Below are 23,376 nucleotides of genomic sequence, written 5' to 3'. Positions count from 1 at the left end.
TCAGTGTTACTGATTTTACTGTTATTACTGTTGACGTTTGTTGGGATATCTAAGCTATGTCTAAAAAGTCAGACTGTTCTGGAGCGGGATGCTCCATGTGAACATAGCCTAAGGCTAGGGGGTTTGAGACAATGAAAGTTGCTCTCCAAGAGCAATGTTGCATTTACAGTAGGTGTTCATTCTTAATTAAATTAGCGTTCTCTTTTTTACATTTATTTTTCACCTTGGTATTTATTCTAGTTGGAATTAAAAAAAATATACATGCCAATTAAAAATGTTTTTAAGTGGCCACAGAAAGAGAACTGTGATGTAAAATGGACAAATCTATGGAAAAAAAAAGAAATAGATGCATTTAATGAATACAATTGTGCTGTAATTATGGGGTTCCTGCTAACCATTAAATCACAGCAAGAAATGTTCTATAGCTTATTTAAAGTGCCCGGTAAAACATGTCTGGACAACGCTGATGATGTAGAAGTAGGGAAATAACACAATACTCACAGTTCTGTGATCTGGAAAAATGTATCTGTAACACACTTCAAAGTGTTTTTTAATTAAAGGTTTGGTTGGTTTCAACAGAAAAACCCCTTTAGGTATCGGAATTACAGCGTGTGATTTGTTCTGCAAGAATCCGTATATTGCAATTAATTACAGACAACTATGTTGGTACATAGCAATGGCAAGATAACTGGTGTCTGAGCTGCATCCAATCTCAGAAAGTAAAATACAGGTGCTTCTCACAAATCTAGAATATCATAATAAAGTTAATTTATTTCAGTTCTTCATTACAAAATGTGAAAAACTCATATATTATGTAGACTCATTACAAATGAGAATGAAATTTCCATCTCCAAAAAGCTTGTTGGCAGAGGGAAGCATGAAGTGCTCTAAAATTTCCTGGTAGACGCCTGCGCTGACTTTGGTCTTGATAAAACACAGTGAACCTACACCAGCAGATGACATGGCTCCCCAACCATCACTGATTGTGGAAACTTCACACTAGACCTCCAGCAGCTTGGATTGTGGCCTCTCTACTCTTCCTCCAGACTCTGGGACCTTGATTTCCAAATGAAATGCAAAATGTACTTTCATCTGTAAACAACACCTTGGACCACTGAGCAACAGTCCAGTTCTTTTTCTCCTTGGCCCAGGTAAGACACTGCTGGCGTTGTCTATTGGTAATGAGTGGCTTGACACAAGGAATGTGACACTTGTAGCCCATGTCCTGGATACGTCTGTGTGTGGTGGCTCTTGAAGCAATGACTCCAGCAGCAGCTCACTCCTTGTGAATCTCCCCCAAATTTTTGAATTACCTTTTCTTAAAAATCCTGTCAAAACTGCGGTTATCCCGGTTGCTTGTGCACCTTTTTCTACCACACTTTTTCCTTCCACTCAACGTTCCATTAATATGCTTGGATACAGCATTCTGAAAACAGCCAGCTTATTTAGCAATGACCTTTTGTGGCTTACCCTCTTTGTGGAGTGTGTCAGTGACTGCCTTCTGAGCATCTGTCAAGTCAGCAGTCTTCTCCATGATTGTGGAGCTACTGACACAGACTAAGGGACCTTTTTAAACGCTTAGGAAGCCTTTGCAGGTGTTTTTTGTTAATTATTCTAATTTACTGATATAATGACTTTGGGGTTTTCATTGGCTGTAAGCCGTAATCATCAATATTAACGGAAATAAGCATTGAAATAGATCACTCTGTTTGTAATGACGCCATATAATATGAGTTTCACTTTTTGTATTAAAGAACTAAAATAAATTAACTTTTGATGATATTCTAATTTTGTCAGAAGCACCTGTGTATGGATATACAGTACAGACCAAAAGTTTGGACACACCTTCTCATTTAACCCCTTTACACCCAAGGGTGGTTTGCACGTTATGGACCGGGCCAATTTTTACAATTCTGACCACTGTCCCTTTATGAGGTTATAACTCTGGAACGCTTCAATGGATCCTGGTGATTCTGACATTGTTTTCTCGTGACATATTGTACTTCATGATAGTGGTAAAATTTATTTAATATTACCTGCGTTTATTTGTGAAAAAAACGGAAATTTGGCGAAAATTTGGAAAATTTTGCAATTTTCCAACTTTGAATTTTTATGCAATTAAATCACAGAGATATGTCACACAAAATACTTAATAAGTAACATTTCCCACATGTCTACTTTACATCAGCACAATTTTTGAACCCAAATTTTTTTTTTGTTAGGGAGTTATAAGGGCTAAAAGTTGACCAGCAATTTCTCATTTTTACAACACCATTTTTTTTTTTAGGGACCACATCTCATTTGAAGTCATTTTGAGGGGTCTATATGATAGAAAATACCCAAGTGTGTTGTGAATTCTGTGGCCAAGCTCCCTCCTGTGGTCGAGAGTGGTACTTCGGCTGGTTCTGTCTATGAGCTTCCTTTGGTGGATGAGAGTGGTACTGCGGCTTCTGAGTTTCCTTCCTCAGGTGATGAGGTTAAGTCGTTAGGTGCTGCTCTATTTAACTCCACCTGGTGCTTTGATCCTGGCCTCCAGTCAATGTTCTAGTATTGGTCTTGCTTCCTCCTGTATCGTTCCTGTGGCCTGTCTATCCTGCATAAGCTAAGTTTTGCTTGTGTTATTTTTGCTTGCTATTTTTTCTGTTCAGCTTGCTTTATTGGTTTTTCTTGCTTGCTGGAAGCTCTGAGACGCAGAGGGAGCGCCTCCGTACCGTTAGTCGGTGCGGAGGGTCTTTTTGCCCCTCTGCGTGGTTGTTTGTAGGTTTTTGTGTTGACCGCAAAGCTATCTTTCCTATCCTCGGTCTATTCAGTAAGTCGGGCCACACTTTGCTAAATCTATTTCATCTCTGTGTTTGTATTTTCATCTTACTCACAGTCATTATATGTGGGGGGCTGCCTTTTCCTTTGGGGAATTTCTCTGAGGCAAGGTAGGCTTATTTTTCTATCTTCAGGGCTAGTTAGTTTCTCAGGCTGTGCCGAGTTGCATAGGGAGCGTTAGGCGCAATCCATGGCTACCTCTAGTGTGGTGTGTTAGGATTAGGGATTGCGGTCAGCAGAGTTCCCACGTCTCGGAGCTCGTCATATGTTTTTGGTAATTGTCAGGTCACTTTGTGTGCTCTGAACTTCAATGTCCATTTTGGTTCTGAATTACCTGTTCATAACAGTACTGGAGGCCCAAAGTACTAATGCTTCTCAATAGAGGGAAAAGAGAAGTTCTGAGACCATTTTTTTTTCTTTGCACTGTGTTCTGTCTTTCTCTTCCCCTTTACATCAGGGTGATTCAGAACACAGGTGTGGACATGGACATTCAAGGTCTGTTCTCTTTGATGGATAATCTCGCTACAAATGTACGGAATATTCAAGATTTACTAGTTCAGAATCCTATGTTAGAACCTAAGATTCCTAGTCCTGAGTTATTTTCTGGAGATAGAGCAAAGTTTTTGAATTTTAAAAATAATTGTAAACTATTTCTGGCTTTGAAATCCCGCTCCTCTGGTGACCCAGTACAACAAGTTAAGATCATTATTTCTTTATTATGTGGCGACCCTCAAGACTGGGCATTTTCCCTTGCGCCAGGAGATCCTGCATTATGTAATATTGATGCGTTTTTTCTGGTGCTCGGATTGCTGTACGACGAACCTAATTCAGTGGATCAGGCAGAGAAAAATTTGCTGGCTCTGTGTCAGGGTCAGGATGAGATAGAGATTTATTGTCAGAAGTTTAGAAAGTGGTCCGTGCTCACTCAATGGAATGAATGTGCGCTGGCAGCTATTTTCAGAAAGGGTCTCTCTGAAGCCCTTAAGGATGTCATGGTGGGATTTCCTATGCCCGCTGGTCTGAATGAGTCTATGTCTTTGGCCATTCAGATCGGTCGACGCTTGCGCGAGCGTAAATCTGTGCACCATTTGGCGGTATTATCTGAGCATGAACCTGAGCCTATGCAGTGCGATAGGACTTTGACCAGAGCTGAACGGCAAGAACACAGACGTCAGAATGGGCTGTGTTTCTACTGTGGTGATTCCACTCATGCTATCTCCGATTGTCCTAAGCGCACTAAGCGGTTCGCTAGGTCTGCCACCATTGGTACGGTACAGTCGAAATTTCTTTTGTCCATTACTTTGATCTGCTTTTTGTCTTCCTATTCTGTCATGGCATTTGTGGATTCAGGCGCTGCCCTGAATTTGATGGACTTGGAGTTTGCTAGGCGCTGTGGGTTTGTCTTGGAGCCCTTGCAGTGTCCTATTCCATTGAGAGGAATTGATGCTACGCCTTTGGCCAAGAATAAGCCTCAGTATTGGACCCAGCTGACCATGTGCATGGCTCCTGCGCACCAGGAGGATGTTCGCTTTCTGGTGTTGCATAATCTGCATGATGTGGTCGTGTTGGGGTTGCCATGGCTACAAGTCCATAACCCAGTATTAGATTGGAAATCTATGTCTGTGTCCAGCTGGGGTTGTCAGGGGGTACATGGTGATGTTCCATCTCTGTCTATCTCATCATCCACCCCTTCTGAGGTCCCAGAGTTCTTGTCTGATTACCGGGATGTATTCGATGAGCCCAAGTCCAATGCCTTACCTCCGCATAGGGATTGTGATTGTGCTATCGATTTGATTCCTGGTAGTAAGTTTCCTAAGGGTTGACTGTTTAATTTATCTGTACCTGAGCACGCCGCTATGCGGAGTTACGTGAAGGAGTCTTTGGAGAAGGGTCATATTCGCCCGTCATCGTCGCCATTGGGAGCAGGGTTCTTTTTTGTGGCCAAGAAGGATGGTTCGCTGAGACCTTGTATTGATTACCGCCTTCTGAATAAAATTACGGTCAAATTCCAGTACCCCTTGCCGCTGCTGTCTGATTTGTTTGCTCGGATTAAGGGGGCTAGTTGGTTCACCAAAATAGATCTTCGTGGTGCGTATAATCTTGTGCGTATTAAACGGGGCGATGAATGGAAAACAGCATTTAATACGCCCGAAGGCCATTTTGAGTACCTGGTTATGCCATTCGGACTTTCTAATGCTCCATCAGTGTTTCAGTCCTTTATGCATGACATCTTCCGAGAGTACCTGGATAAATTCCTGATTGTATACTTGGATGATATTTTGGTCTTCTCGGATGATTGGGAGTCTCATGTGAAGCAGGTCAGAATGGTGTTCCAGGTCCTGCGTGCTAATTCTTTGTTTGTGAAGGGGTCAAAGTGTCTCTTTGGTGTTCAGAAGATTTCATTTTTGGGGTTCATTTTTTCTCCTTCTACTATCGAGATGGACCCTGTTAAAGTTCAGGCCATTTATAATTGGACTCAGCCAACATCTCTGAAGAGTCTGCAGAAGTTTCTGGGCTTTGCTAATTTTTATCGTCGCTTCATCGCTAATTTTTCTAGCATTGCTAAACCGTTGACTGATTTAACCAAAAAGGGTGCTGATGTGGTCAATTGGTCTTCTGCTGCTGTGGAAGCTTTTCAGGAGTTGAAGCGTCGTTTTTCTTCTGCCCCTGTGTTGTGCCAACCAGATGTTTCGCTTCCGTTCCAGGTCGAGGTTGATGCTTCCGAAATTGGAGCAGGGGCTGTTTTGTCGCAGAGAAATTCTGATTGCTCGGTGATGAAACCATGCGCCTTCTTTTCCAGGAAATTTTCGCCTGCTGAGCGAAATTATGATGTTGGCAATCGAGAGTTGCTAGCCATGAAATGGGCATTCGAGGAGTGGCGTCATTGGCTTGAAGGAGCTAAGCATCGCGTGGTGGTCTTGACTGATCACAAAAACTTGACTTATCTCGAGTCTGCCAAACGGTTGAATCCTAGACAGGCTCGTTGGTCGCTGTTTTTCTCCCGTTTTGACTTTGTGGTTTCGTACCTTCCGGGCTCTAAAAATGTGAAGGCGGATGCCCTGTCTAGGAGTTTTGTGCCCGATTCTCCGGGTTTGTCTGAGCCGGCGGGTATTCTCAAAGAGGGGGTAATTTTGTCTGCCATCTCCCCTGATTTGCGGCGGGTGCTGCAAAAATTTCAGGCTAATAGACCTGACCGTTGCCCAGCGGAGAAACTGTTTGTCCCTGATAGGTGGACGAAGAAAGTTATCTCTGAGGTTCATTGTTCGATGTTGGCTGGTCATCCTGGAATCTTTGGTACTAGAGATTTTGTGGCTAGATCCTTTTGGTGGCCGTCTCTGTCGCGGAATGTGCGTTCTTTTGTGCAGTCCTGTGGGATTTGTGCTCGGGCTAAGCCCTGCTGCTCTCGTGCCAGTGGGTTGCTTTTGCCCTTGCCGGTCCCGAAGAGGCCTTGGACACATATCTCTATGGATTTTATTTCGGATCTCCCCGTCTCTCAAAGAATGTCGGTCATTTGGGTGGTTTGTGATCGCTTCTCTAAGATGGTCCATTTGGTGCCCTTGTCTAAATTGCCTTCCTCCTCTGATTTGGTGCCGTTGTTTTTCCAGCATGTGGTTCGTTTACATGGCATTCCAGAGAACATCGTTTCTGACAGAGGTTCCCAGTTTGTTTCGAGGTTTTGGCGAGCCTTTTGTGCTAGGATGGGCATTGATTTGTCTTTTTCCTCGGCTTTCCATCCTCAGACAAATGGCCAGACTGAACGAACCAATCAGACCTTGGAAACATATCTGAGATGTTTTGTTTCTGCTGATCAGGATGATTGGGTGTCCTTTTTGCCTTTGGCTGAGTTCGCCCTTAATAATCGGCCAGCTCGGCTACTTTGGTTTCGCCGTTTTTCTGCAATTCTGGGTTCCACCCTCGTTTCTCTTCAGGGCAGGTTGAGTCTTCGGACTGTCCTGGTGTGGATACTGTGGTGGATAGGTTGCAGCAGATTTGGACTCATGTAGTGGACAATCTGACCTTGTCCCAGGAGAAGGCTCAACGTTTCGCTAACCGCAGGTGCTGTGTGGGTCCCCGACTTCGTGTTGGGGATTTGGTTTGGTTGTCATCTCGTTATATTCCTATGAAGGTTTCCTCTCCTAAATTTAAGCCTCATTTCATTGGTCCATATAGGATTTCTGAGGTCCTTAATCCTGTGTCTTTTCGTTTGACTCTTCCAGCTTCTTTTTCCATCCATAACGTGTTCCATAGGTCATTGTTGCGGAGATACGTGGCACCTGTGGTTCCATCTATTGATCCTCCTGCTCCGGTTTTGGTTGAAGGGGAATTGGAGTATATAGTGGAGAAGATTTTGGATTCTCGTGTTTCGAGACGGAAACTCCAGTATCTGGTTAAGTGGAAAGGTTATGGTCAGGAAGATAATTCCTGGGTCTTTGCCTCTGATGTCCATGCTGCCGATCTGGTTCGTGCCTTTCATGTGGCTCATCCTGGTCGGCCTGGGGGCTCTGGTGAGGGTTCGGTGACCACTCCTCAAGGGGGGGGGGTACTGTTGTGAATTCTGTGGCCAGGCTCCCTCCTGTGGTCGAGAGTGGTACTTCGGCTGGTTCTGTCTATGAGCTTCCTTTGGTGGATGAGAGTGGTACTGCGGCTTCTGAGTTTCCCTCCTCAGGTGATGAGGTTAAGTCGTTAGGTGCTGCTCTATTTAACTCCACCTGGTGCTTTGATTCTGGCCTCCAGTCAATGTTCTGGTATTGGTCTTGCTTCCTCCTGGATCGTTCCTGTGGCCTGTCTATCCTGCATAAGCTAAGTTTTGCTTGTGTTATTTTTGCTTGCTATTTTTTCTGTCCAGCTTGCTCTATTGGTTTTTCTTGCTTGCTGGAAGCTCTGAGACACAGAGGGAGCACCTCCGTACCGTTAGTCGGTGCGGAGGGTCTTTTTGCCCCTCTGCGTGGTTGTTTGTAGGTTTTTGTGTTGACCGCAAAGCTATCTTTCCTATCCTCGGTCTATTCAGTAAGTCGGGCCTCACTTTGCTAAATCTATTTCATCTCTGTGTTTGTATTTTCATCTTACTCACAGTCATTATATGTGGGGGGCTGCCTTTTCCTTTGGGGAATTTCTCTGAGGCAAGGTAGGCTTATTTTTCTATCTTCAGGGCTAGTTAGTTTCTCAGGCTGTGCCGAGTTGCATAGGGAGCGTTAGGCGCAATCCACGGCTACCTCTAGTGTGGTGTGTTAGGATTAGGGATTGCGGTCAGCAGAGTTCCCACGTCTCAGAGCTCGTCCTTTGTTTTTGGTAATTGTCAGGTCACTTTGTGTGCTCTGAACTTCAATGTCCATTGTGGTTCTGAATTACCTGTTCATAACACAAATGTGACACCATTATAAAAACTGCACCCCTCAAGGTGCTCAAAACCACATTCAAGAAGTTTATTAACCCTTCAGGTGTTTCACAGGAATTTTTGGAATGTTTAAATAAAAATGAACATTTAACTTTTTTTCACAAAAAAGTTATTTCAGCTCCAATTTGTTTTATTTTACCAAGGGTAACAGGAGAAAATGGACCCCAAAAGTTGTTGTACAATTTGTCCTGAATACGCTGATTCCCCATATGTGGGGTTAAACCACTGTTTGGGCGCATGGGAGAGCTCGGAAGCGAAGGAGGGCAATTTGACCTTTCAATGCAAAATTGACAGGAATTGAGATGGGACGCCATGTCGCGTTTGAAGAGCCCCTGATGTGCCTAAACAGTGGAATCCCCCACAAGTGACACCATTTTGGAAAGTAGACTCCCTACAGAACTCATCTAGAGGTGTGGTGAGCACTTTGACCCACCAAGTGCTTCACAGAAGTTCATAATGCAGAACCGTAAAAATAAAAAATCATATTTTTTCACAAAAATCATCTTTTTGCTCCCAATTTTATATTTTCCCAAGGGTAAGATAAGAAATTGGACCCCAAAAGTTGTTGTATAATTTGTCCTGAGTACGGTGATACCCCATATGTGGCGGTAAACCACTGTTTGGGCGCATGGGAGAGCTCGGAAGGGAAGGAGCGCCGTTTGACTGTTCAATGCAAAATTGACAGGAATTGAGATGGGACGCCATGTTGCGTTTGGAGAGCCACTGATGTGCCTAAACATTGAAACCCCCCACAAGTGACACCATTTTGGAAAGTAGACTCCCTACAGAACTTATCTAGAGGTGTGGTGAGCACTTTGACCCACCAAGTGCTTCACAGAAGTTTATAATGCAGAACCGTAAAAATAAAAAATCATATTTTGTCACAAAAATTATCTTTTTGCCCCCAATTTTTTATTTTCCCAAGGGTAAGAGAAGAAATTGGACCCCAAAAGTTGTTGTACAATTTGTCCTGAGTACGCTGATACTCGGAAGGGAAGGAGCATCATTTGGATTGCAGACTTAGATGGAATGGTCTGCAGGCATCACATTGCGTTTGCAGAGCCCCTGATGTACCTAAACAGTAGAAACCCCCCACAAGTGACCCCATATTGGAAACTAGACCCCTCACGGAACTTATCTAGATGTGTTGTGAGAACTTTAAACCCCCAAGTGTTTCACTACAGTTTATAACGCAGAGCCGTGAAAATAAAAAAATCCTTTTTTTTCCCACAAAAATTATTTTTTAGCCCCCAGTTTTGTATTTTCCCAAGGGTAACAGGAGAAATTGGACCCCAAAATTTGTTGTCCAATTTGTCCTGAGTACGCTGATACCTGATATGTTGGGGTAAACCCCTGTTTGGGCACACGGGAGAGCTCGGAAGGGAAGGAGCACTGTTTTACTTTTTCAACGCAGAATTGGCTGTAATTGAGATCGGACGCCATGTCGCATTTGGAGAGCCCCTGATGTGCCTAAACAGTGGAAACCCCCCAATTATAACTGAAACCCTAATCCAAACACACCCCTAACCCTAATCCCAACAGTAACCCTAACCACACCTCTAACCCAGACACACCCCTAACCCTAATCCCAACCCTATTCCCAACCGTAAATGTAATCCAAACCCTAACTTTAGCCCTAACCCTAGCCCTAACCCTAGCCCTAACCCTAGCCCTTACCTTAGCCCTAACCCTAGCCCTAACCCTAGCCCTAGCCCTAATGGGAAAATGGAAATAAATACATTTTTTTAATTTTTCCCTAACTAAGGGGGTGATGAAGGGGGGTTTGATTTACTTTTATAGCGGGTTTTTTAGCGGATTTTTATGATTGGCAGCCGTCACACACTGAAAGACGCTTTTTATTGCAAAAAATATTTTTTGCGTTACCACATTTTGAGAGCTATAAGTTTTCCATATTTGAGTCCACAGAGTCATGTGAGGTTTTGTTTTTTGCGGGATGAGTTGACGTTTTTATTGGTAACATTTTCGGGCACGTGACATTTTTTAATCGCTTTTTATTCCGATTTTTGTGAGGCAGAATGACCGAAAACCAGCTATTCATGAATTTCTTTTGGGGGAGGCGTTTATACCGTTCCGCGTTTGGTAAAATGGATAAAGCAGTTTTATTCTTCGGGTCAGTACGGTTACAGCAATACCTCATTTATATTATTTTTTTTATGTTTTGGCGCTTTTATACGATAAAAACTATTTTATAGAAAAAATAATTATTTTGGCATCGCTTTATTCTGAGGACTATAACTTTTTTATTTTTTTGGTGATCATGCTGTATGGCGGCTCGTTTTTTGCGGGACAAGATGACGTTTTCAGCGGTACCATAGTTATTTATATCCTGCTTTTTGATCGCGTGTTATTCCACTTTTTGTTCGGCGGTATGATAATAAAGCGTTGTTTTTTGCCTCGTGTTTTTTTTTTTTTTTTTCTTACGGTGTTTACTGAAGGGGTTAACTAGTGGGCCAGTTTTATAGGTCGGGTCGTTACGGACGTGGCGATACTAAATATGTGTACTTTTATTGTTTTTTTTTTTAATATTTAGATAAAGAAATGTATTTATGGGAATAATATATATATTTTTTTCATTATTTATGAATTTTTTTAGAATTTTTTTTTTACACATTTGGAAATTTTTTTTAAACTTTTTTACTTTGTCCCAGGGGGGGACATCACAGATCGGTGATCTGACAGTTTGCACAGCACTCTGTCAGATCACCGATCTGACTTGCAGCACTGCAGGCTTCACAGTGCCTGCTCTGAGCAGGCTCTGTGAAGCCACCTCCCTCCCTGCAGGACCCGGATGCCGCGGCCATCTTGGATCCGGGGCCTGCAGCGAGGAAGGAGGTAGGAGACCCTCACAGCAATGCGATCACATCGCGTTGCTGCGGGGGTCTCAGGGAAGCCCGCAGGGAGCCCCCTCCCTGCGCGACGCTTCCCTGCACCGCCGGCACATCGCGATCTTGTTTGATCGCGGTGTGCCGGGGGTTAATGTGGCGGGGGTGGTCCGTGACCGCTCCTGGCACATTGTGCCGGATGTCAGCTGCAATAGGCAGCTGACACTCGGCCGCGCTCCCCGCGTGAGCGCGGCCGATTGCTATGACGTACTATCCCGTCGAGGGTCAGATAGGCCCAGGGCACCTCAACGGGATAGTACGTCTAAGGTCAGAGAGGGGTTAAAGATTTTTCTGCATTTTCATGACTATGAAAATTGTACATTCCTACTGAAGGCATCAAAACTATGAATTAACACATGTGGAATTATATACTCAACAAAAAAGTGTGAAACAACTGAAATTATGTCTTATATTCTAGGTTCTTCAAAGTAACATAGTAACATAGTAACATAGTTAGTAAGGCCGAAAAAAGACATTTGTCCATCCAGTTCAGCCTATATTCCATCATAATAAATACCCAGATCTACGTCCTTCTACAGAACCTAATAATTGTATGATACAATATTGTTCTGCTCCAGGAAGACATCCAGGCCTCTCTTGAACCCCTCGACTGTAAGTAGCCACCAAAAGTAGCCACCTTTTGCTTTGATGACTGCTTTGCACACTCTTGGCATTCTCTTGATGAGCTTCAAGAGGTAGTCACGGGGAATGGTCTTCCAACAATTTGAAGGAGTTCCCAGAGATGCTTAGCACTTGTTGGCCCTTTTGCCTTCACTCTGCGGTCCAGCTCACCCCAAACCATCTTGATTGGGTTCAGGTCTGGTGATTGTGGAGGCCAGGTCATCTGGCGTAGCACCCCATCACTTTCCTTCTTGGTCAAATAGCCCTTACACGGCCTGGAGGTGTGTTTGGGGTCATTGTCCTGTTGATAAATAAATGATGGTCCAACTAAATGCAAACTGGATGGAATAGCATGCCGCTGCAAGATGCTGTGGTAGCCATGCTGGTTCAGTATGTCTTCAATTTCGAATAAATCCCCAACAGTGTCACCAGCAAAGCACCCCCACACCATCACACCTCCTCCTCCATGCTTCACGGTGGGAACCAGGCATGTAGAGTCCATCCGTTCACCTTTTCTGCGTCGCACAAAGACACGGTGGTTGGAACCAAAGATCTCAAATTTGGACTCATTAGACCAAAGCACAGATTTTAATTGGTCTAAGGCCTGTTTCACATTAGCGTTTTGAGGAGCTGCGGAGGGCTGCGGACTTCCTCCGTGAAGCCCCGCCCTCGGCTGCACCTCCGCCGCTAGCTCCCCCTACTTCTGAATGCGGCCTGCATGCGGCCTGCGTACCTATCTTTAACCCCTTTCTGCCAGCTGACGGAATAGTACGTCAGCTGGCAGATCCCCTGCTTTGAGGTGGGCTCCGGCGGTGAGCCCACCTCAAAGCCGCGACATGTCAGCTGTTTTGTACAGCTGACATGTGCGCGCAATGAGCGCGAGCGGAATCGCGATCCGCCCGCGCCCATTAACTAGTTAAATGCCGCCGTCAAGCGCTGACAGCGGCATTTAACTAGCGCTCCCGGCCGTGCGGCTGGAAGTGCTCGCACTGCTGACCCCCGTCACATGATCGGGGGTCAGCAGTGCATCGCCATAACAACCAGAGGTCTCCTTGAGACCTCTATGGTTGTTGATGGCCGATTGCTTTGAGCGCCACCCTGTGGTCGGCGTTCAAAGCAACCCTGCATTTCTGCTACATAGAGTTGATCTGTACTTCACCTCTATGTAGCAGAGCCAATCGAGTTATGCATGCTTCTAGCCTCCCATGGAGGCTATTGAAGCATGCCAAAAGTGATTAAAAATATAAAAAAAATAAAAAATATATAAAAGTTCAAATCACCCCCCTTTCGCCCCAATCAAAATAAAACAATTAAAAAAAATCAAACATACACATATTTGGTATCGCCGCGTTCAGAATCGCCCGATCTATCAACAAAAACAAAGGATTAACCTGACCACTAAATGACGTAGCGAGAAAAAAAATCAAAACGCCAAAATTACGTTTTTTTGGTCGCCGCGACATTGCATTAAAATGCAATAACGGGCGATCAAAATAACGTATCTACACCAAAATGGTATCATTAAAAACGCCAGCTCGGCACGCAAAAAATAAGCCCTCACCTGACCCCAGATCACGAAAAGTGGAGATGCTACGGGTATCGGAAAATCGCACATTTTTTTTTTTTTTTTAGCGAAATTTGGAATATTTTTTCACCACTTAGATAAAAAATAACCTAGACATATTTGGTGTCTATGAACTCGTACTGACCTGGAGAATCATAATGGCAGGTTAGTTTTAGCATTTAGTGAACCTAGCAAAAAAGCCAAACAAAAAACAAGTGTGAGATTGCACTTTTTTTGCAATTTCATCACAATTTTTTTCCCGTGTTCTGTTACATGGCATGGTAAAATCAATGATATCGTTCAAAAGTACATCTCGTCCCGCAAAAAATAAGCCCTCACATGGCCATATTGACTGAAAAATAAAAAAGTTATGGCTCTTGGAAGGATGTGAGCAAAAAACGAAAATGAAAAAGCTCCGGGGGTGAAGGGGTTAACATTAGGTACGCAGGTCATGTGGCTGTATGCGGATGCTTCCGCATGCTTCGTTTTGACGATGCGGCAACCAGCGTAGGATGCAGCTGGTAGCAATTTTTTTTCTCCGCATCGTTAAAGATAGGTACGCAGGCCACATGCAGAAGTAGGCGGAGCTAGCGGCTGAGGTGCAGCCGAGGGCGGAACTTCACGGAGGAAGTCCGCTGCCATCCACAGCTCCTCAAAACGCTAGTGTGAAACTAGCCTAATATCCATTCCTTGTGTTCTTTAGCCCAAACAAGTCTCTTCTGCTTGTTGTCTGTCCTTAGCAGTGGTTTCCTAGCAGCTATTTTACCATGAAGGCCTGCTGCACAAAGTCTGCTCTTAACAGTTGTTGTAGAGATGTGTCTGCTGCTAGAACTCTGTGTGGCATTGACCTGGTCTCTAATCTGAGCTGCTGTTAACCTGCGATTTCTGAGGATGGTGACTCGGATAAACTTATCCTCAGAAGCAGAGGTGACTCTTGGTCTTCCTTTCCTGGGGCGGTCCTCATATGAGCCAGTTTCTTTTGTAGCGCTTGATGGTTTTTGCCACTGCACTTGGGGACACTTTCAACGTTTGCCCAATTTTTCAGACTGACTGACCTTCATTTCTTAAAGTAATGATGGCCACTCGTTTTTCTTTACTTAGCTGCTTTTTTCTTGCCATAATACAAATTCTAACAGTCTATTCAGTAGGACTATCAGCTGTTTATCCACCAGACTTCTGCTCAACACAACTGATGGTCCCAACCCCATTTGTAAGGCAAGAAATCCCACTTATTAAACCTGACAGGACACACCTGTGAAGTGAAAACCCTTTCCGGTGACTACCTCTTGAAGCTCATCAAGAGAATGCCAAGAGTGTGCAAAGCAGTCATCAAAGCAAAAGGTGGCTACTTTGAAGAACCTAGAATATAAGACATAATTTCAGTTGCTTCACACTTTTTTGTTAAAGAATTAAAAGGATTAAAAGAAGGAGCATGTCACTACTTTTGTGCAGATCTGCAGCGTTTTTGTGCCCATTTCATTATAAAAATCTGCAGGGGTAAAAAACGCATGAAATCCGCAGTAAATCTGCAGTAAATCCTCACAAAATCCGCATAAAAAAGGCATCAAATCCGCACCTGCGTTTTCTGCCAAGAGATGGAGAATCCGCACAAAAAATTCCAGAGGCAAATCCGCAACATGTGCACATAGCCTTAGACACTTTAAATGAACAGACTGGAACTGGCTCTCAGATGTCATGTTGTTTTGATGTCTTGCCATCTCATGTTGTTCTGCACAATTTCCTCCTTCTTTGTAGCAATGATCATGTAGATGTCAAAGTAACAGTTAATTTTATCAGTATTTCATTTACTCATCTCTCTCTTTGTATCGCACCAGCAATTATGTTACCTCTCGTCACTACACCAGCTCTTTTACTATTCTTTGTAAGGTATTGTGAGTAGGAATACAACTGATTTCTTCATTTAGAAATGGGCCACCTGCCCATAGACTTTGCTTATGAAGTTTAATGAAGTATTAAAGATGACCCTGAAATCTCTAATAAGATGGTAGTGCTATGTTGCTCTATATTCTTTACTGCTACTCATTATATTGTGGCATATTCTCCACTACTACCCATAAGGTTAATGGCAGACAAAGATTTCTGTTATCGTGGTAATGTGTCCATGTGAGGTCTTGAGTAGAGATGGGCGAACCCGAACAGAAATGTACCGGACAGACACTGTTTAGGCCTGAACCTCGAACACAGACTTTCTGCTGAAGTGTTCAGGGTAAGGAGAGCGAGAAGGAGGGAGGGGGATAGAGAGCGAGGGGGAGGGGGGAGTGAGAAGGAAGGAGGCAGAGAGGGAGGGGGGAGTGAGAAGGAAGGAGGCAGAGAGGGAGGGAAGTGGGGAGAGAGAGAGTTAGGGGGGAGAGAGAGTTGGAGGGGAGAGGGAAGGAGGGAGAGAGAGGGAGGGAAGTGGGAGAGAGAGAGTTAGGGGAAGAGAGGGAGGGGGAAGAGAGAGGGGGGGAGAGAGTTAAGAGGGAGAGAGAGTTAGGGGGAGAAAGAGAGAGGGAAGTGGGGGGAGAGAGTTAGGGGGAGAGAGGGAGGGGGTAGAGAGAGAGGGGGGAAAGAGAGTTAAGAGGGAGAGAGAAAGTTAGGGGGAGAGAGAGAGAGGGAAGTGGGGGAGAGAGAGAGAGTTAGGGGGAGAGAGGGAGGGGGTAGAGAGAGGGGGGAAAGAGAGTTAAGAGGGAGAGAGAGAGAGTTAGGGGGAGAGAGAGAGAGGGAAGTGGGGGGAGAGAGTTAGGGGGAGAGAGGGAGGGGGTAGAGAGAGAGGGGGGAAAGAGAGTTAAGAGGGAGAGAGAGTTAGGGGGAGAGAGAGAGAGAGGGAAGTGGGGGAGAGAGAGAGAGTTAGGGGGAGAGAGGGAGGGGGTAGAGAGGGGGAAAGAGAGTTAAGAGGGAGAGAGAGAGAGTTAGGGGGAGAGAGAGAGGGAAGTGGGGGAGAGAGAGACTTAGGGGGAGAGAGGGAGGGGGTAGAGAGAGGGGGAACGAGTGTTAAGAGGGAGAGAGAGAGAGTTAGGGAGGAGAGAGAGAGAGGGAAGGAATGGCTTCCTTAGTTTCACTGGCTTAGAGCAGGAAGATAAGACTCTGCCTACAGTCCAGCCCCAGAGCACGAGCATCTCATTAACTGAAAACTTCTAACACTGATTACACAAGAACCACAAGACGGATTTCTTCACCCCAGGTATCATTTCAATCAGTATAACAGCACCAACATGACAGTTCCTGTAGTTTACTTAGCAAAACCCTGCTGACAGGTTATCTTCAAGTTCATTGTACTTGCCAAATCACTGTCTTTTGCAATGAACGCTTCATCATATGGATAGATGTTGGACTTCTTTATTGAGAAGAAAATCCGTTTAATATCCTTACTTTTTTTTATACATATGGCTTCTACATTTAATCTATATTTTATATTTTAGGCAAATATTCATGTGTTGAGTATCCCTTGGGTTATGTAGGTGTTTTGTGGCAACAAACAGTTATTTTCATTGAGGAGCACTTTTTGTTATATTGTCTGGCCTTTAAACAAGCTTAGAAAATATAAACACATCCTTACTAAAAGACTAAAATTACCATTTCATGGCTGTGCTGTAAGACGTTTCATTCCTTGTAAGCTAGGTACGTTCTGAGTTATTCGATAACAATCCGAACCAACGTGGACAGTGATCAGAGGAACATCTGGGTAGCAACTGTTGTAAGCAGCCATACGAGTCTATTATGTTACGTCATACTCATCAGAGACTTTTTCAATTTGTCATGAATATCCGCTTATTTTTCGAAAGCAAATAACCATAAAATAAGGTTCCGCGTTGAAATAAGAAGCATAAAATTGTAGGCAAATTATTCATTAATAGAGAGTAGCATCATAGCAGTGATTCATTCCTGGATACCTTGTGACTTTTATTTTCAGGATAATGGCTGGTCACTAACTTACATTTCTAAGGCGCTTGCTAACTGTTCACACTATTTCTTCAGTATTAGCCTCAGAGCATTCAATGATCTTTTTTCACTAAAAATGAGGAAATGATGACATTCACTGTTCGAAACATAGAAGCCATGATATCATGGTGAAGAGAGACTAACAAGTGCTTTTTTTAAAATTAAATTTCAATGCCAATTTATACTTCTGATGGCGCCAATAATTTAACCCTTGGCAATGAATATTTAGCATTTCTACATTGCTATCTGTAGCGGTTTTTGCATTTGTGGATTTTGCTCTAGTTTCTCCACAGCTGATACGACACATGGAAAAAATACCATAAGGTGATTTTCTGGATTTGTTTTCTCATTTTTGTCTCTCATAGCTGTGGTCTACCTATGATGTCAATTACAGGCCCCTCTAACCTTCTTAAGAGGGAGAACTTGCACAATTGGTGGCTGACTAAATACTTTTTCCCCCACTGTAGTTAAAACCCGATCGTAGACAACACCCAATTTATACACACACGGGGTCAAAATTGTTGGTACCCATCATTTAATGACTGAAAAACCCACAATGGCCACAGAAATAACTTGAATCTGACATTGGACTATTCTGAAGAGGCCTCCTATGAGCCCTGACCTAAATCCTATTGAGCATCTTTGGAAAGAGGTGAAACATGCCGTCTGGATAAGGCAACGTTCAAACCCGAGACAACTGGAGCAGTTTGCTCTTAAGGAGTGGGCCAAAATACTTGTCGAGAGGTGCAGACGTTTCATTGACAGTTACAAAAAACGATTGATTGCCTCAAAATGTTGTGCAACAGAATATTAAGCTAAGGGTACCATCATTTCTGTCCAGGCCTATTTCATGAGTTTTATTTTTATTTTTTAATTCTGTGGAAGCATGGTTGAAAAGCAATGTCTGACTTTCATTTGTTCATTTTCATAGATTTTTAAGTTATTATTACTTTTGTCAGATTCAAGTTATTTCTGTGACCCCATTGTGGTTTTTTTTCTGTCATTAAACGAGGGGTACCAACAATTTTGACCATGTGTGTATATATACAGTATATATATCTCGGAAAGCTTCTCCACTTGTAATAAACATGCGTTGTTTGACATTCTCTTTCCATAAATCAGTTGTGCTCGGTCACTTGTTTTGTGCTCGTGTCCAACACTAATGCCAAATTTGTGGCTTTGTGCACCAGTCCGGTGTCCATAGATGGATCCGAAAATGATGAAGGCAGGACATTCTGGCACACCAACAGATTTTCAGATTGTTTCGGCATCCGTTTTCTTCTGCCATTGCCACGCTATGCCAGATTAAAAAGACTCTAGATTGCCTTATATATGGAAATTAGTTCCTAATGAAACCTGAAAGCCATTTTAGTTAATTGCTTATGAATGTTCTGACTGTTGGCATAAAAAGTGTTGTCAGAAATAAAAAAGAAAACGACACCTAAAATAAGATTCAAAAATTACTTTTAGAAGAATTAAACCAGAAGTCATCTGGGTCGAAAAAGAAGTCTGGAGTAAATGTAAAGCAAACTTTGCCCACAAAATATGACTTGCCAAACTTGAAATAGGTTTTATCACTACAAAATCTTTTTTCTTATATATTTTTATGTGGTTTGGGTTCCAAACTTAGTCTGCATATAAGAAAGTTCTGTATGAGACCATGCTTTAAGTCTACACTCAAACAATGAGTAATTGGGGAGATTTTGATGTTTCAGATTTTCCGCAGCATTTGTGCTCCTATTATGTAAATTAGGTTATTAGCGTTTTCTCTGCTTTGAAGGATCCCAATTTTTTTCAAAGCTCACTTGACAATAAACCAATAATAAGTTGTTCCACTGGTAGGACCCCCAAGTTTAATTTGCAGGGAAACCTTGTAATAAAGGTTCATTTTCCCTGCAGAGCCACTAAAGGTAAAATTACAGTGGGTGTCCATATGATAGGTGATAACTTATTGATTGATGGTGGTACCACAGCTGGGACCTGCATCGATCAGCAGAACGGGGAACTTTTGTCAAAATGGAGCAGCAGTGCAACCAGCACTCTATTAATCCCCTATGGGGATGTCTATCATAGTTCTCAGTTTTTTCCAGCAGCCAGAGAATGAATGGAGCAGCGGTCGAGCATCCAACTTGTCACTCCATTCTAATGTAGGAAGATGGACCAGAAGAGTAGTCTCTCTTGCGTGTCTGGATCGGAACTGTCGGGACTGTCACCATTGTTGCTGGGGAAAGCACTTTCTGACCTTAGCACCTGATTGCTGGGGGCGGGTGTGATATAAAAGGGACTGCGCACGCGGAAATGGGGCTTTTGATGGGGACCCAGCATATGCTACAGGAGAAGGAAGACTCCCTTTCCCTAGGCCGACGCCAATTGACAGGCCCGCTTTGCAGCGTACCCTCCTCGCACATACAGACTGTGCCTCTCTTGAGACTGACTCCCCGATATTCCCTGACACTGACAACATTAACTGATCGGTGCATCGTATATCTGCTGACTCTCTTTGCAACGCTGATCCAACATTGCATGCCGTTCACAGCGGTGAGAATGCGGCCTCCACTTTGGGACTTTGTACTTTTTTCGTTGTGCAGCAAATTTTTCCTCGTTTTTCACCTCGTTCCAGAGTCACAAAACCACGCATAAGAAGACCAAGATACTTCGCCACAGTACAGAGACAGTGCTTCACTTTTCTCCAGGACCGGCTCAGAGACGTCAAGCACCACCTACGGAGCCATCGTGGGATTTTCTAGCCACCATCGTCCAGGAACCAGAGACTGATAAGTTAACCCATAATTTCACCCATTGCAATTACTTTATTGCTATATACACATTGATGGCCTGTATGTTTACACCCCCTTACTCCCTGCATGGAGTATTTACTGTTGAGACATTTATATATATGAACCAGATAACTCTTGCTCTGTCTCCTGATTGTCACTGCATCCCGCGTTCCTACTAGTACCTTACACTAATAAGGATTGAAGAACCCCATTTGTGACAGATGTGTAAGTGGATGAAGTAGTGAAGAGACACACACAACAATGTCTAAGCTGAGGGTCTGCGAGCAATCCACCACCTGCTGATCAAAGATGATAGGAATAGAGAAATGTTAGGAACTGAAGAGTGGAACACACATCCCCTGGGGAAGAAGATTAGAGGAGATACCATGTCAAGGGACTGATCTGGCGCAGTTACTAATTATATAAAGCCTGGGAAGGAAACTAAGGGGAGGAATCGGCGCCTGCACCTGTAACATGACGGACGTGCGGTGCAGTAGAGTTGGCTTACAGCCGCCATTACAAGTAACCAGCCGCGAGTGAAGGACTGAGTACCCAACTTCAGGAGAAGGATCGAGTGATGAGATCCGGGTAACCAGAGACCAGGGCTGAGAGATCCAAATTAGTGAGCCGAGTCATGGCTGAGAGAGACGACCAAACTGTGGAAAGAGCCGTTCATGTGAACTGAGAGTGTGGGCCCAGGACTGTGTTTCAGGGAACGAAGACGGTCAGTGTAACGAGCATACGGTATAACAATATCACCAATCTGGGACTTGTGGCCTAGCGGAAATATTGATGACCCCTGTTAGGGCCTGTGTGATGTTTTGAGCCTCTTAGAGCAGAGACCACGGTGACGGTCTCAGTGGTGAAAGTGACGGCCATTAGTCTGGGGCGACATTACTGATAACCAGTCCATTAACTGCAAGACATAGAGAACAGTGTATATATATACAGTGGGGCAAAAAAGTATTTAGTCAGTCAGCAATAGTGCTAGTTCCACCACTTAAAAACATGAGAGGCGTCTGTAATTTACATCATAGGTAGACCTCAACTATGGGAGACAAACTGAGAAAAAAAAATCCAGAAAATCACATTTTCTGTTTTTTTAACATTTTATTTGCATATTATGGTGGAAAATAAGTATTTGGTCAGAAACAAAATTTCATCTCAATACTTTGTAATATATCCTTTGTTGGCAATGACAGAGGTCAAACGTTTTCTGTAAGTCTTCACAAGGTTGCCACACACTGTTGTTGGTATGTTGGCCCATTCCTCCATGCAGATCTCCTCTAGAGCAGTGATGTTTTTGGCTTTTCGCTTGGCAACACGGACTTTCAACTCCCTCCAAAGGTTTTCTATAGGGTTGAGATCTGGAGACTGGCTAGGCCACTCCAGGACCTTGAAATGCTTCTTACGAAGCCACTCCTTCGTTGCCCTGGTGGTGTGCTTTGGATCATTGTCATGTTGAAAGACCCAGCCACGTTTCATCTTCAATGCCCTTGCTGATGGATGGAGGTTTGCACTCAAAATCTCACGATACATGGCCCCATTCATTCTTTCATATACCCGGATCAGTCGTCCTGGCCCCTTTGCAGAGAAACCGCCCCAAAGCATGATGTTTCCACCACCATGCTTTACAGTAGGTATGGTGTTTGATGGATGCAACTCAGTATTCTTTTTCCTCCAAACATGACAAGTTGTGTTTCTACCAAACAGTTTCAGTTTGGTTTCATCAGACCATAGGACATTCTCCCAAAACTCCTCTGGATCATCCAAATGCTCTCTAGCAAACTTCAGACGGGCCCGGACATGTACTGGCTTAAGCAGTGGGACACGTCTGACACTGCAGGATCTGAGTCCATGGTGGCATAGTGTGTTACTTATGGTAGGCCTTGTTACATTGGTCCCAACTCTCTGCAGTTCATTCACTAGGTCCCCCCGCGTGGTTCTGGGATTTTTGCTCACCGTTCTTGTGATCATTCTGACCCCACGGGGTGGGATTTTGCGTGGAGCCCCAGATCGAGGGAGATTATCAGTGGTCTTGTATGTCTTCCATTTTCTAATTATTGCTCCCACTGTTGATTTCTTCACTCCAAGCTGGTTGGCTATTGCAGATTCATTCTTCCCAGCCTGGTGCAGGGCTACAATTTTGTTTCTGGTGTCCTTTGACAGCTGTTTGGTCTTCACCATAGTGGAGTTTGGAGTCAGACTGTTTGAAGGTGTGCACAGGTGTCTTTTTATACTGATAACAAGTTTAAACATGTGCCATTAGTACAGGTAATGAGTGGAGGAAAGAGGAGACTCTTAAAGAAGAAGTTACAGGTCTGTGAGAGCCAGAAATCTTGATTGTTTGTTTCTGACCAAATACTTATTTTCCACCATAATATGCAAATAAAATGTTAAAAAAACAGACAATGTGATTTTCTGGATTTTTTTTTCTCAGTTTGTCTCCCATAGTTGAGGTCTACCTATGATGTAAATTACAGACGCCTCTCATCTTTTTAAGTGGTGGAACTTGCACTATTGCTGACTGACTAAATACTTTTTTGCCCCACTGTATATATATATAAATAAATATATATATATATATACATATATATATATATATATATATATATATATATGGTATATATAATGTATAAAATGTTGTATAAATATTCTGCTTTGTTGCATCATTATACTGTTATTGTTTGCTGTTACCCATAACACCACGCCTACTTATATATAGAGATACTTGTGTTAGCCAAATAAATAGCTGTTTGTGAAGTACCACTGTCTCCTGATTGTCTGCACTGTTGCATCCATGAACCTGTTAACAGGTGGATAGGTGATAACTTGTTTTCCCAGGAAGCCCCTTTAACTAATACATTTTGTTTGCAGACACCCATATGTAACTCATAAACGTTTCTTGCTAAACCTTCTCAAATGTGTATATATTGTAGAATAGGAACATTCATTTACTCACCCATCACCATCTTCCCTGGTTTTCATCACCACTCTAGTCTTCTTTTGGGTCATGTGACTTCTATTCCAACTTCGTGGCTCATGCTCGGCTTTATTTGTGGGCCAGAAGTTGCTTACACTTTGTAAGTCTATAGAACATCAGAATGGGGCTAAAAAGTATTACCCTGTAGTACTGACTTCCGACCCACACATAAACCCCAGGGTGAGCTGAGAAGTTGGAATAGCAGTCATGTGAGTAAGAAGAGGACCAGGGCTCCCCTGGAAACTGTTGAAGATGGTGATCCATGAGTATATTACTACACTTACAATGCATATACATTTAAACAGGTTTAACTAATAAAAATTTTCAGCAATGTGCCTCTTTAAGTGAATAGCTTCTTGAGAGAGGAAGAGGATGGG

This window comes from Ranitomeya imitator, chromosome 6 (genome assembly GCF_032444005.1).
Source record: "Ranitomeya imitator isolate aRanImi1 chromosome 6, aRanImi1.pri, whole genome shotgun sequence".
Lineage (NCBI taxonomy): Eukaryota > Metazoa > Chordata > Amphibia > Anura > Dendrobatidae > Ranitomeya > Ranitomeya imitator.
This window is presented reverse-complemented; position numbering follows the sequence as displayed.